Raw genomic sequence first — 12,393 nt, forward strand, 5'->3', positions numbered from 1 at the left:
CAGCTGGGCTCAGCCAGGCTTGGCTCCCCCGCCTGCCGCGGCTCGTCTGGGTTCGGCTGGGCTCGGCTTTCCCGCCCGCCACCCGTCGCGGCGCAGCGCGACTTGGCTCTCCCGCTCGCTGCCCGCCGCAGCACGGCTGGGCTCGAGCGAGCTCGGCTGGGCTCGGCCCCCCCGCCCGCTGGGGCTCAGCTGGGCTCGGCCAGGCTCGGCTTCCCCACTCACTGCCCGCCGCGGCGCAGCGCAGCTCCACTCTCCCGCCCGCCGCCGGCCGCAGCGCGGCTAGGCTTGGCTGGGCTAGGCTCCCTCGCCTGCCGCCCACCGCGGCGGCACAGTGCAGCTCGGCTCTCCCGCCCGCTGCCCGCCGCGGCACAGCGCGGCTCGGCTCTCCCACCCGCCGCCCGCCGCCGCGTGGCTGGGCTCAGCTGGGCTCGGCTTCCCCGCCCGCCGCCCGCCACGGCTCGGCTGGGTTCAGCTGGGCTCGGCTGGGCTCGGTTCCCCCGCCCGCCGCCCGCCGTGGTGCAGCGCGGCTCGGCTCTCCCGCCCGCCGTCCACCGCGGCGTGGCTCAGATCCCCTGCCCGCTGCCCACCGCGGCCCAGCTAGGCTACCCTGGCTGCCGCCCGCCGGGGCTCAGCGCGGTGCTAGCTGCCTCGGCTCCACGTACCCAAGGAGGGAATCCTCCACGCGTAGCTGGGATCTCCGTGTATATTTCACAGACGGATCCTCTCTGTTACCTTCCCTCCCAAATCGATGTCCAGACACCTCCGGACCAGGAAAAATCCCGAAACAGCCCGATCCCAAAGAGTCTCCAACGCCTCCCAGCTGATTCCCCCCAGGAGCTAGTAACCGGGAAGTTCACTCAGCCACCATCTTGCCTCCTCCTCTGGGTTTTTCATATATACTCTTTATCATGTTCAGAAAATTTCCTTGTATTCCGATCTTTTGGAGTGTTTTTATCAAGAAAGTGTGCTGTATTTTGTCAAATGCTTTTTATGCATCTCTAGATAGAATCATGTGATTTTTTTTTCCTTCAATCTGTTTATATGGTGTATTACATTGATTGATTTTCCTATGTTGAACCATCCTTGCATACCCGGAGTGAATCCCACTTGGTCATGGTGTATAATTCATTTAATGTGTTGTTGAAATTGTTAGCAATTATTTTATTGAGGATTTTTGCATCTAGGTTATTAGAGAAATTGGTCTGTAATTTTCCTTTCTTGTGGTGTCTGTTTGGCTTTGGTACAGGGTAATATTGGCATCATAGAATGAGTTAGGTAATGTTCCTTCTGTTTTGATTTTTTGGAAGAGTTTCAGCAAGATTGCAGTTATTTCTTTCCGGAATGTTTTGTAGAATTCACCTGTGAAGCCATCTGGCTCTGGGCTCTTCTTAGTGGGAGTTTTTTCATGATGGATTCTATCTCTTTACTTGTGATTGGTTTATTGAGATCGTCAATTTTTTCTTTCATCAATATAGCTGCGTATGTGTATCTAGGAAATTGTCCATTTCCTCTGAATTGTCATTTTTGTTGGAATATAGTTTTTCAAAGTATCCTCTTATGATAGTTTTTATTTCTGTGGGATCAGTGGTGATATCTTCTTTCTCATTTCTTATGTTGTGTGTTTGCATCTTCTCTCTTTTTTTCTTTGTTAGTCTAGCTAAGGGTTTGTCAATTTTTTTCATCTTCTCAAAGAACCAGCTCTTGGTTTTGTTTATCTTTTCAAGTACTTTATTTTCTATTTCATTTAGTTCTGCTCTTATCTTTGCTATTTCTTTCTTTCTTCTTCCTGTGGAATTACTTTGTTGTTTTTTTACTAATTCCTCCAAATGTACTGTTAATTCTTCAATTTTTGCTCTTTCTTCTTTTTTGATGTATGAATTTATGGCTATGAATTTCCCTCTCAGTACTGCTTTTGCTGTGTTCCATAAGTTTTGGTATGTTGTGTTATCATTTTCATTAGTTTCAAGGTGGTTATTAATTTCTTTTGAGATTTCCTCTTTGACCCACTGTTTTTCTAAGAGTGTGCTGTTTATTTTCCATATCTTGTTGTGAAATCTGGGCCTCTGGTCCTTGCAGATTTCCAACTTTACTTCCCTGTGGTCAGAGATGTTATTTTGTATTGTTTCAATCTTTCTGAATTCATTGAGCCTTTCTTTGTGGCCTAGCACATGGTCTAGCTTGGAAAAATGATCCATGTGCACTTGAGAAAAATGTATATCCTGCTGTATTCTGGTGTAATGATCTATATATGTCTATTAGGTCCAGCTCCTCTAATATACTATTCAAAGGTTTTGTTTCTTTATTGATTCTCTTTTGAGATGTTCTGTCAAAGTTGGTAGTGGTGTATTAAAGTCCCCCACTATAATTGTAGATGCATCTATTCTTTCACTTAGTTTTTCCAGTGTTTACCTCATGTATTTGGAGGTGCCCTTGTTAGGAGCATAAATATTTATGATTGTTCATTATTCTTGAAAGATTATCCCTTTCATTAATATGTAGTATCCATCTTTGTCTCTCACAATTGTTTCACATTTAAAGTCTATTTTGTCTGATATTAATATAGCTACTCCTGCCCTTTTTTGGTTATTGTTTGCTTGTAAGATTGTTTTCCAGCCATTCACTTTCACCCTCCTTGAATCCCTGGGTCTAAGATGTGTTTCTTGTAGACAGCATATAAATAGGTCATATTTCCTTATCCAGTCTTCCAGTCTGAATCTTTTGACAGGTGAGTTTAATCCATTGACATTCAGTGTTATTACTTTCAAGGAATTATTGATGTTAGCTATATTTTGTTTGTAGTTGTGTTTGTCATATTTGGTTTGTTTTTTTCCTTCTTTTTTTGTTTTGTTTTTTTTGCTGCTCTTAAACTCTCCTCCAACTCTGCCTCTCCTGTTTCTTTCTTTCTTCCTGCAGAACTCCCTTTAGTATTTCTTGAAGAGCAGGGTTCTTGTTGGCATACTCTTTTAATTTCTGTTTATCTGTGAATATTTTCAACTCCCCATCATTTTGAATGCTAGCTTAGCTGGGTAGAGTATTGTTGGTTGGAATTTTTTTTTTCTTTTAGTACCTTGACTATATCATACCACTGCCTTCTTGCATCCATGGTTTCAGATGAGAAATCAGCACTAAATCTTATGGAACCTCCCTTGTATATGATGGTTCTCTTTTCTCTTGCTGCTTTTAGAATTTTTTCTTTGTCTTGAGCATTGGATAATTTGAAAAGCATATATCTTGGGGTAGGCCTGTTGGGATTTATGGTGTTTGGGGTGTGTTGTGCTTCCTGGACATGTACATCCACCTCTTTCAGTATATTTGGGAAGTTTTCAGCCATTATTTCCTCCAACACCCCTTCTGTCCCCTTTCCCTTCTCTTCTCCTTCTGGGATGCCTATAAAACATATGTTTGTGCATTTTGCATTGTCATTCAGGTCCTAAGTCCCAGCTGGATTTTTTCTATCTTTTATCTATCAGTTCAACTATCTGTTTGATTTCAGATGTACTGTTGTCCACATTGCTAATTCTCTCCTCTGCCTTTTCTAATCTGCTGCTATTTGCTGAGAGTGTATTTTAAGTTGGTCTCTAATATATACTTTGATATCTTTAATTACTTGTCTGATGTTCTGCTCCTCTTCCTGGTTTTTAGTTTGTTCATTGGATTTGGCCATGTTTTCCTGATTATTGGTTTGGTTTGTAGTTTTTTTTGTTGCTGTCTGGTCATCATTTTATCTTGGTGGCTTTAATTAGTTCCTTAGCTTCTTTGTCTAGTCTTGGGGATTAATTAGGTGTTGTTCATGTGTAAGTGTTATGTCTTTTCTTTGTCACTTTGTTCTTCTTACTCTATTTTTTTGTTGCTGGCTAAGTTCACTTTGAAGGAAAATATTAGGGCCAGGAAATCAAAATGAGTAAGAAAAGAAAATGTATAAAGTAGTATTGGTAATAAATGTTAGCAGAGCAACAATGTGAGATCTAGGAAAATGGATATTAGACTCATATAAGTTGTGTAGAGTTATAGCAGTAAGTAGAGTACCTATAATGAGACAGTCAACTGAATATGGGGAGGAATATAGTATGAATTAAAAGGTCAGTGTTTTCATGAGAGAGGGAAAGAGAAAAGAAAGACAGTAATATCAAGAGTGGATAAAAGACAGAAAACAGAACAAAAGTATTAGAAATAAAACGTCAGACAATTTGATGTCCAAAGAAAGGGAGGTGGAATGTAAGAGAAACAGTAGATGATGGAGGATAGAAAGATGTAGGGGAAAGGAAATAGTGTAGGTGGCCAAAATCAATACACACAGAAAAGAGGAAATGGAGGATGAGGAAGCTCAGCAAATGTGAAGCACTCCCTGCAGCACCTATTATATAAAGAAAATAAAATAAAAAAGAAGAAAAAGAGAGAAAAGAAAAAAAAGAGAAGAGAAAAAGGAAGGCAAAGAAAAGGGGGGAAAACAAGCAAGAAAAAGAAAGAGAGAAAAAAAACTAAATGAATGAAAAAGACCTTGGGGGATAAAATGGGAGAAAAGACCAGGAGACAAAGCAATAATCATGACAAAAAGAAAAAAGAACCAACGTTTCAAGCTAGGAATCCTCTTTGCAGTTAACTAACATGCTTAGGGATCTGACCTTCACCCTTTCTCCCTTCCTCACTTCTCTCTATCCCAGGGCAGCAGGAAAGCTGCCTGAGAGGTCTGGTAGGAGATTCAAGTAGGTCCTTATTGAACCAACTCAACACAGAATACTATGTTCTTTATTTCCAGCGTGAGAACACCTACACCTCACCGGAATATGCTATTGGAAGCTTGGACAGCACCTCCTACAGTCCCTCCCCCTTAGGTGTGCTAGGGGAGGTCTAATTGATTTTCAGACTCCACATTCTCCCAGACCAAGTTTCCTATCCCAGAACGTTTAGGTAAATTGGGCTTTCTCAGCAGATTCGCCTCTTCTTTCTTCCCAGACTCTCCCTAAGTTAGGTGGTACACTCCTTCAAGCTCAAGGAGAGAGAGAGAAAAAACAACAACAACACAAAATGCAGAGGGGTAGGGTAATCAAGGACCTTAGATGGACCTCAGAGCGTGGTGGATTTGGGGATGGGAATATTGCAGACTCAAGGTGAGTGAGTTTCTGGAATGTGGGCCACCAGGGTTTAGGGGACACAGACCTGGGAACCATGCATCCGGTTAACATGGGGCCTGGGAACACCGCAGCACAACAAAGATTTCAGGGATCACTGCAGATGGGCCACCAGACCTAGGGGAATGGGTCCCACCTACAACTTCTGACCTCCGCATCAGAAACCCAAAATTCCACCTCTTGCAAGAATCTCCTCCATCACTGTCTCACCAAATCGACATCCAGACACCTCCCGCCCTGCGAACCCCTGAAACAGCCCGCTCAGTGCTTGAGAACACCCCAGCTCAACAAAGCCTTCAGGAATCACTGCAGCCGGGCTGCCAGCCCCAGGGGGAAGGGTCCCGTCCACAATCTTCAGCCTCCATGCAAGAGACACAAATTTTACGTCTTGCAAGAATCTCCTGTCACCATTCCACCAAATCGACATCCAGACACCTCCTGCCCTGCAAACACCTGAAACAGCCTGGTCCAGCAGGACTCTGACCCTACTCAGCCGCTTCTTTGCAGGAGAGATTATGAGGTGCACTCACTCAGATGCCACCTTGTCCCACCTCGGTCCCTTGCCTCTTCTTGTTTTCTGTTGTTTTGCTTACAATCTTTGGGCTTTAATCTAGGCATCCATTGTCACGTGGTGTTCTCCCCCGTGTATCTCTGTAGTCTATCTATCTGAGTCCAATTCTCCCCTTCAGAGAAGGACACTGGTTATATTTGATTAAGAGAACACTCTACTCCAGTGTGACCTCATTTTAATTTGCCTAATTCCACTTTAATAGCTCTATTTCCCACGAATATCACATTCTGAGATATTGGGGATTAGAATTTGAACATATCTTTTTGGTGAACACAATTTAACCCATAAAATGTGGCTAATAAAAAAAGAAGCTGGCAAAATCTGGGTAAGAAATATAACATTGTCATTGCATGGCCATCTTTGACTTGAAGCACTTTGAGACATCCTTTGCCAGCCTTTATTTCAAGCAGAAACCTAAATTGTACACTGCACCAGAAAAAACATTGAAGAAATGGACTTTGGTATAGACTCTGGAAAAAGGTACCTTTTCCCCTCCTAAATCAATGGTACTGGACCCCTCTTAGGGTATTTTTACAGTCACTAGTTACTTGTAATTTCTTGCCTTAAAGGCACTCTAACAGCTAATAAGCCATGTTTGAGATACAAAGAAAGGGCATATAAACCAAGTTGGGTCATTCCAATTTGCTCTTCCAAGAACCTGTGAATTACAGAGAGACAGTGAAATGGGAGTAGAAAAACATTCATGGCACAGCTCTACAGCAAAAGTAAACTAATTTACCTGATATCTGATTTGGGGTAAGATCTTTTGTGCTTTCCTAGGCCTAATTCTCTCAGTCTTCCTCAGATTCTGTGAGCTACCCTCCTCCTCCTCTTCTCCTGGTAAATATCCTTTTTCCTTAAAGCTACCTGGAGCATATCTGTTACTCACTGTTGACAAGCAGTATAAAATATTATACAGTGTCTCAGGAACAATCAACAATCGGCATTTATTTAGCTCAGAAGTAGGCAGGTTAGCCAGACAATACGTGGCTGGAAGTGGCTCATGTTTCTTCATGTTTTCCAGCCTCCTCCTCTGGTCAGCAGGTTAGCCTAGGCATGTTCTCCTGGAAAGAGCAGAGGTGCAGGAGAACGTGTGGAAATTAAGCAAGGCTCCCTGAGGAGTATGCTGTGAGCAGGCACATTGGCACTTCCTCGTTCAATTAGAAAAGCAAGTTTCACGGCCCAGTGAAGTTAAGAGGTAGGAAAGTACACCCCATCTGTGGTGGGAAGGCACTGCAAAGTCTTATGGTCAAGGGCAGAGATATACAGGGAAGAGTGAACAACTGGGGCTAGTAGCACACTCGATTTCTGTTACTTGCAGCAGAGGTTCCTAATTAAAGTGATTCAAGTCACTTTCTGCTGTGAGCTAACCCTATTTTATAGTTCTCTATGTCCAGTGTCTAAAGACATCTAGGGAATTTTGAGAAAACCTGGGTGGTTTCTGTATCACAATGGCTAGGCCTTTCATTCCCACTCAAGTATGGAGATGAATCCTGTTTTTCTCCAAAATGTTTATTTTTCATAAAAGGAAAAAAAGACCCTCTGGACTGCTGGTTACTCTTAGTTCTTCACACAATTTAGCATTTCAAACATTTGGAATTGGTTTGGTTAAAAGGAGAAAAAGAAGTTTAATCTTAGCTGGCAATGTTCTAACATATTGTAAAACAAACAAAACCAAAGCCCTGACCACCCATGCTGGGAGTTGCTGCCTGGGTCTTCTGTGATTAGTCAAAAGCCTCTTGCAGAGAGTATACATATTTCTCTGAAAAATCTGAACAGGGGCAGTAAAAATGCTATATGGTGATATCTGGGCCTCAGCCACTATCTGTACAATCATTTCATGTATATACTAGCATTAACTTTTAGGCTATGGATGTGCACATATTTTTAATCTGCATCCAAGGCTACTGGAAAAGACTATGTTTTTGTGTTTCAAAGGCAGATAGATGGTTTAAAGTCTGGCTCTGCCACTTCTGGTTTTGTAACATTAGACAATTTATCCTCCTTGTACTTTAGTTTGCTCAAAAAATAGAGGCTCATACCAACTTGAGGGTTTGTGAAAATCAAAGAAAACAATGTTTGCCTAACTCCACACAGGAAGCACTCAAAAAAATGACAAAATAGTAAGTTTTATGCAGCATACTTGTCAGCTTTTGCTGATAATAATAAAGGTTCATGTTTAACATTTCTTGTTGCTAAAGGGTCAACTTGAGTTCTTCTCTCTATTTTTTAAATTCTGGGATCCAGACTGAAAGAGCAGCACTTATTGGGCTTATTGGTGATCTTGGGGCAGGGGAAAAATGAGACATGATGGAACTACACAATTTCTCTTGGGATTGGCAAGTGTCACTTCTATTCACATTGCATTGGCCAAAACTAGCCATGTGGCCAAGCCTGGCTCCAGGTTAATGGGAAGTAAAAATAAAAAGTCTCCAATATCTAGAGATATAAATGTCATTTGAAAGAATGAGAAAGAATAATCTAGGGACTGAATAATACAGTGAACCCAGAGGTAGGTGAGAATTAGGATTAATAGTACAAATGCAATAGTGATATATATTACTATTGCAGGTTGGTGGGAATATACAGAAGCATGGGGAAAAAACAATTAATATAACCTATGGACTATAGTTAACAGCAAGACTATAATATTCTTGCATCAATGCCAAAGATGTATTGTGTTAATAATAGGTAGGTATGGAAAAAATACGCCAAATGTACACTATGGCCATTAGTTAGTGGAAATAATCTGATGATATTATCTTATAATCTGCAACAAATTTTCCACAATGGTGTGATGTGTTGGTGAAGGTGTATTATATGAGAATTCCACACATGTGTGTGATTGTTTTGTAAGTGCACAACTTCTGTAATAAATATATACATAAAAAGTCTCCCATAGGGACAGAAGAAGGAGAGGTTGTGAATGTTTTTAATACTTATTTAACCTACTCTAGCAGGCTTGCTTGTTTGTGAGATATCCAACCATTATATCTGAGTGGGAAACTGCATAAGAAATGGAGATTAGAAACCTAAATTTTCCTGATAGTATTACCAAACTAGCATTTGGGTCTCTCTGGAACTCATTTTATCCATCTCAAAAAACTAGCTGTTTTCCACTCTAAAATTTAAATGTTCAAGTTAATTTATTATTTTTGTGTAGATTGAGGATAGAATTAACACTGATATATGGATATGAGGGGAATATTTTATTTTAAAAATCAAATTATCAGTATGGGAAGTGACTTCCATTAAGTGGGTTTGTGCACAAGGAGTAACTGCAAAGACTGATTACAGTCAATCAATTGTTGAGCATCATACATGCTGGACAGTCTTCTGGGCTCTTACGATGCATCAAATAATAAAAGAGACAAAAATCCCTGCCCAGATGAGCTTGCATTCAAGTGAGAAAGATGGACACTAAACAATAATAAGTAAGGAAATATACAGTATATGAAGTTTAGTACTCTGAGGGGAAGAATTAGAGCAAAGCAAGGAGACTTGGAATGTAAAGGTGAGGAAGGAAGGATCAGGGAGAAAGTGCAATGTCAAATAGAATGACCAGTCAGGGTAAGCATCATTGAGAAAGGGACTGTTAAGCAAAGACTTGTGAAGTTGGTGCCTCTAAGTAACAGGAATAGCCAGAGAAAATGCTACTGCACCTGTTGTGCTTGAAGAACAACAAGATGGCCAATGTGAATAAAACTTAGGTGAGCAAACAGGGCACTGTAGACTGTGAGGTTACAGGATTAGGTGGCACAGATATAGGGCCCAAAGACCATGGAAAGGCATTAGCTTTTACTCTCTGTGGAGTAGTAAGCCTATGGAGGTTTTAAGAAGATAAATTACATGATTTTACTTACTTTTTTGGTCATTCTGAATAACTGCAATGGGAATATAGTGCAGAGGTCCTGGCTAGAAGCAGGGATACCAATATGACACTGTTATATGTACCACACAGCCTGGCCCAGGATGCTCACTGTGAAGGTGGTGAGAATAAAACGAAATCTGGAGAGATTTTCAGGGTAGAGCAAATAGGATTTGCTTATAATTTGGATGATTTGAGGAAGATTACTGGACAAATAAGTTTGGGGAGGAAGACGAATAGTTAAAATTTGGTCATCCAATATTTTTTGCTATTTATTTCACATCCTTTGGAAGCAATGAGTAGGCTGATGGATTTCAGGAAAGAGTCTGCCTTACAGATATACATTTAAGCATCATTGAAACATAGATGTTACTTAAAATGATGAGACAGGCTATGGTTTTCATTACCGTAGATAGAAAAGGAGAACAAGGTTTAAACCATAGGGCCTTTCAATTTTAAAATAAAGTGCACACTTTCTTAAAATCAGCAAAACAGACCTCATCACATAGTACTTTATTAACCTGGGTTTATTCTTTTGGCCAGTACTGCATTAATGGTACTAAACATGCTACCTTAAGCATAATGAGCACTCAGTACATATTTGTCATATGCTCTTTCGACACCTATTTCATTTTCCACAAGACTCCTTAAAAAGACCTTTGAACAGGGAGGAGAAAACAAGTCCAACTTTGGAACACTTGAAAAAAAACAGTGGAAGAGCTGTTATCCTCTGATTAGAAAACTACTGAACTCCATAATAAGCCTTTAAACATTGGACAGATAAAGAACTGTCATCCTAACAATGGATGAACAGCTAAAGGGTATTAAACATGGCCCCAGTGCTCAGGCTGGGAGATAAAAAGACGCATTTGTTCAAGTTACCTCAGATAACTGTTTTGCGTGTAGTAAATGCCTGCATCCTTTTCTTGATTCAAACCAGGGAGCTAGCGTGGAGTGAAAAGGTCCTGGTTGGTGAGAGCTGAGGCTTAAGGGCTCTACCCAACAGCAGTGCTTCCTTCTTAAAAAATTATAGCAAACAAGTATACCTCACAGCCCTCTCATATTTTCCCCTATTAATAACATCTTACATTTTTCCCAATTAATAACATTTTACATTAGTGTTACAACTGATGAACAGATAGTGAAGCATTCCTACTAATCATGGTCTATAATTTACATTATGGTTTAGACTTTCACTGTACAATTTTATAGGTTTTGACTAAAGGATAATAGCTTTATCCATCACTGCAATATCATGCATAACAATTCCAATGCCCTAAAAATACCCTGTGTTCCACCTACTACCCTCACCTCAGAAACTCTGGTAACCACTAGCATTATATCAATGTTACAAGTTCTTCCATTACTACAATAATAATCTACTTTGGTCCATGTTTGCATGCCCCCCTTATGTTCATTCATTTACCAATCTTGAGGATTTGGGGATGGTAATGCCTGCTCTGCCTCAGACTGAGATAGGGATTAGGTTTTATGTGGAAGATGGACAGCTCATTTTGCTTGCAGTTGTAGATACTCTGCTTTTTGGAATGGGGATTTTCCATCATCATCATGTTGTTAATTGTCCTGGGTGAGTCTGATGAACTGGAGTGTAGGGGTTGGCTCCAACTCTGCTGCAATTCAGGGCTCACCTGGGATATAAGGAGCTGAAAGATTGACGTCTCTGGGGCATATATTTAATAGATATAGTGCTGATTATAGGTTCAAATAAAAGGGGTGAAGGAATCATGTGTAGGGAAATCATAAATGAGATAGCTCCTTTACATTGTGGAAAGAGTTTACCATATACTCCAAGGTAAAGCCCGCCAATGGGGTGTTGACTTCACAGAGTTGTGTGCCATGCTATAGTGTTCATATGTCTCTATAGCCTTCCGGACCAATGCTATTTGAGGCTTTGTTTTTGTGGCAGTTAGTGAGATCTTCCTGAGATACGCGTAACTGTATTCTCTGGGATAACTTCTTGACTCACTTTGAAATCTCTTAGCTGTAAAAACTCTTTTGTATTTAAATTTCCTCCTTGGGTCAAGGTCTTTTTCCAAATGCATTGCTGGTTGGCATTTGATAATAAACCTTTCATGCCAGGAAGGCTTATCATGGAAGTTAGGTCCCATGTTGGGGGGAAGGTAGTGAGTTTATTTATTGAGTTTGGCTTACAGAGAGGACACATATGATTAACAAGGAGGTTTTCCGGAAGTAACTTTTAGACAATAGAAAAATTTTGGCTCAGTTTCAGTTTTATAAGAATAAGGTTTCTAATAGCATTAATATCAAGGACTTGGTATATTGATCTGTTTTCTTTTATTAGGCACTGTCTATCTACCCTAGAGATTCTTGTCACTCTATTAGAGAATGTAGCAGGACTCATCAGGATGGGGATTTAATATTTTGTTGCTTATTGTGTGGGTCTCCACCCTCTGAGATTATACCCTATGATGACATGAATACATTCATATTTCATAGAGGTATGCCCCAGGTGCATTCCCCTACACATGACCCCACCACAGATATGCTGCAACACTGACCCTCACCTTCCATAGTTGCCAAAAGGACACTCCCACAATTGTATTCTCAACCACAGTCCTCTGTCTTCCCAGAATTAGCTCGTTCCTTCCTACAGCCCTCCCCCAATTCTACAGATAACCCAACCCACTCCCTCAACTCTGCTCACACTCCAGCATCATTGACACCATTCACAGCACTGTACCACCATCATCTCTGTCCACTGCCAAACTTGCCCCATCCATTTTTTCATAGATTCTGCCCAGATTGAGCATCAGATCACCAGTCTAATCCTTCCTGTCTCTTGG

The sequence above is a fragment of the Dasypus novemcinctus genome, chromosome 3 (genome assembly GCF_030445035.2).
Source record: "Dasypus novemcinctus isolate mDasNov1 chromosome 3, mDasNov1.1.hap2, whole genome shotgun sequence".
In the NCBI taxonomy this organism is placed as follows: Eukaryota; Metazoa; Chordata; class Mammalia; order Cingulata; family Dasypodidae; genus Dasypus; species Dasypus novemcinctus.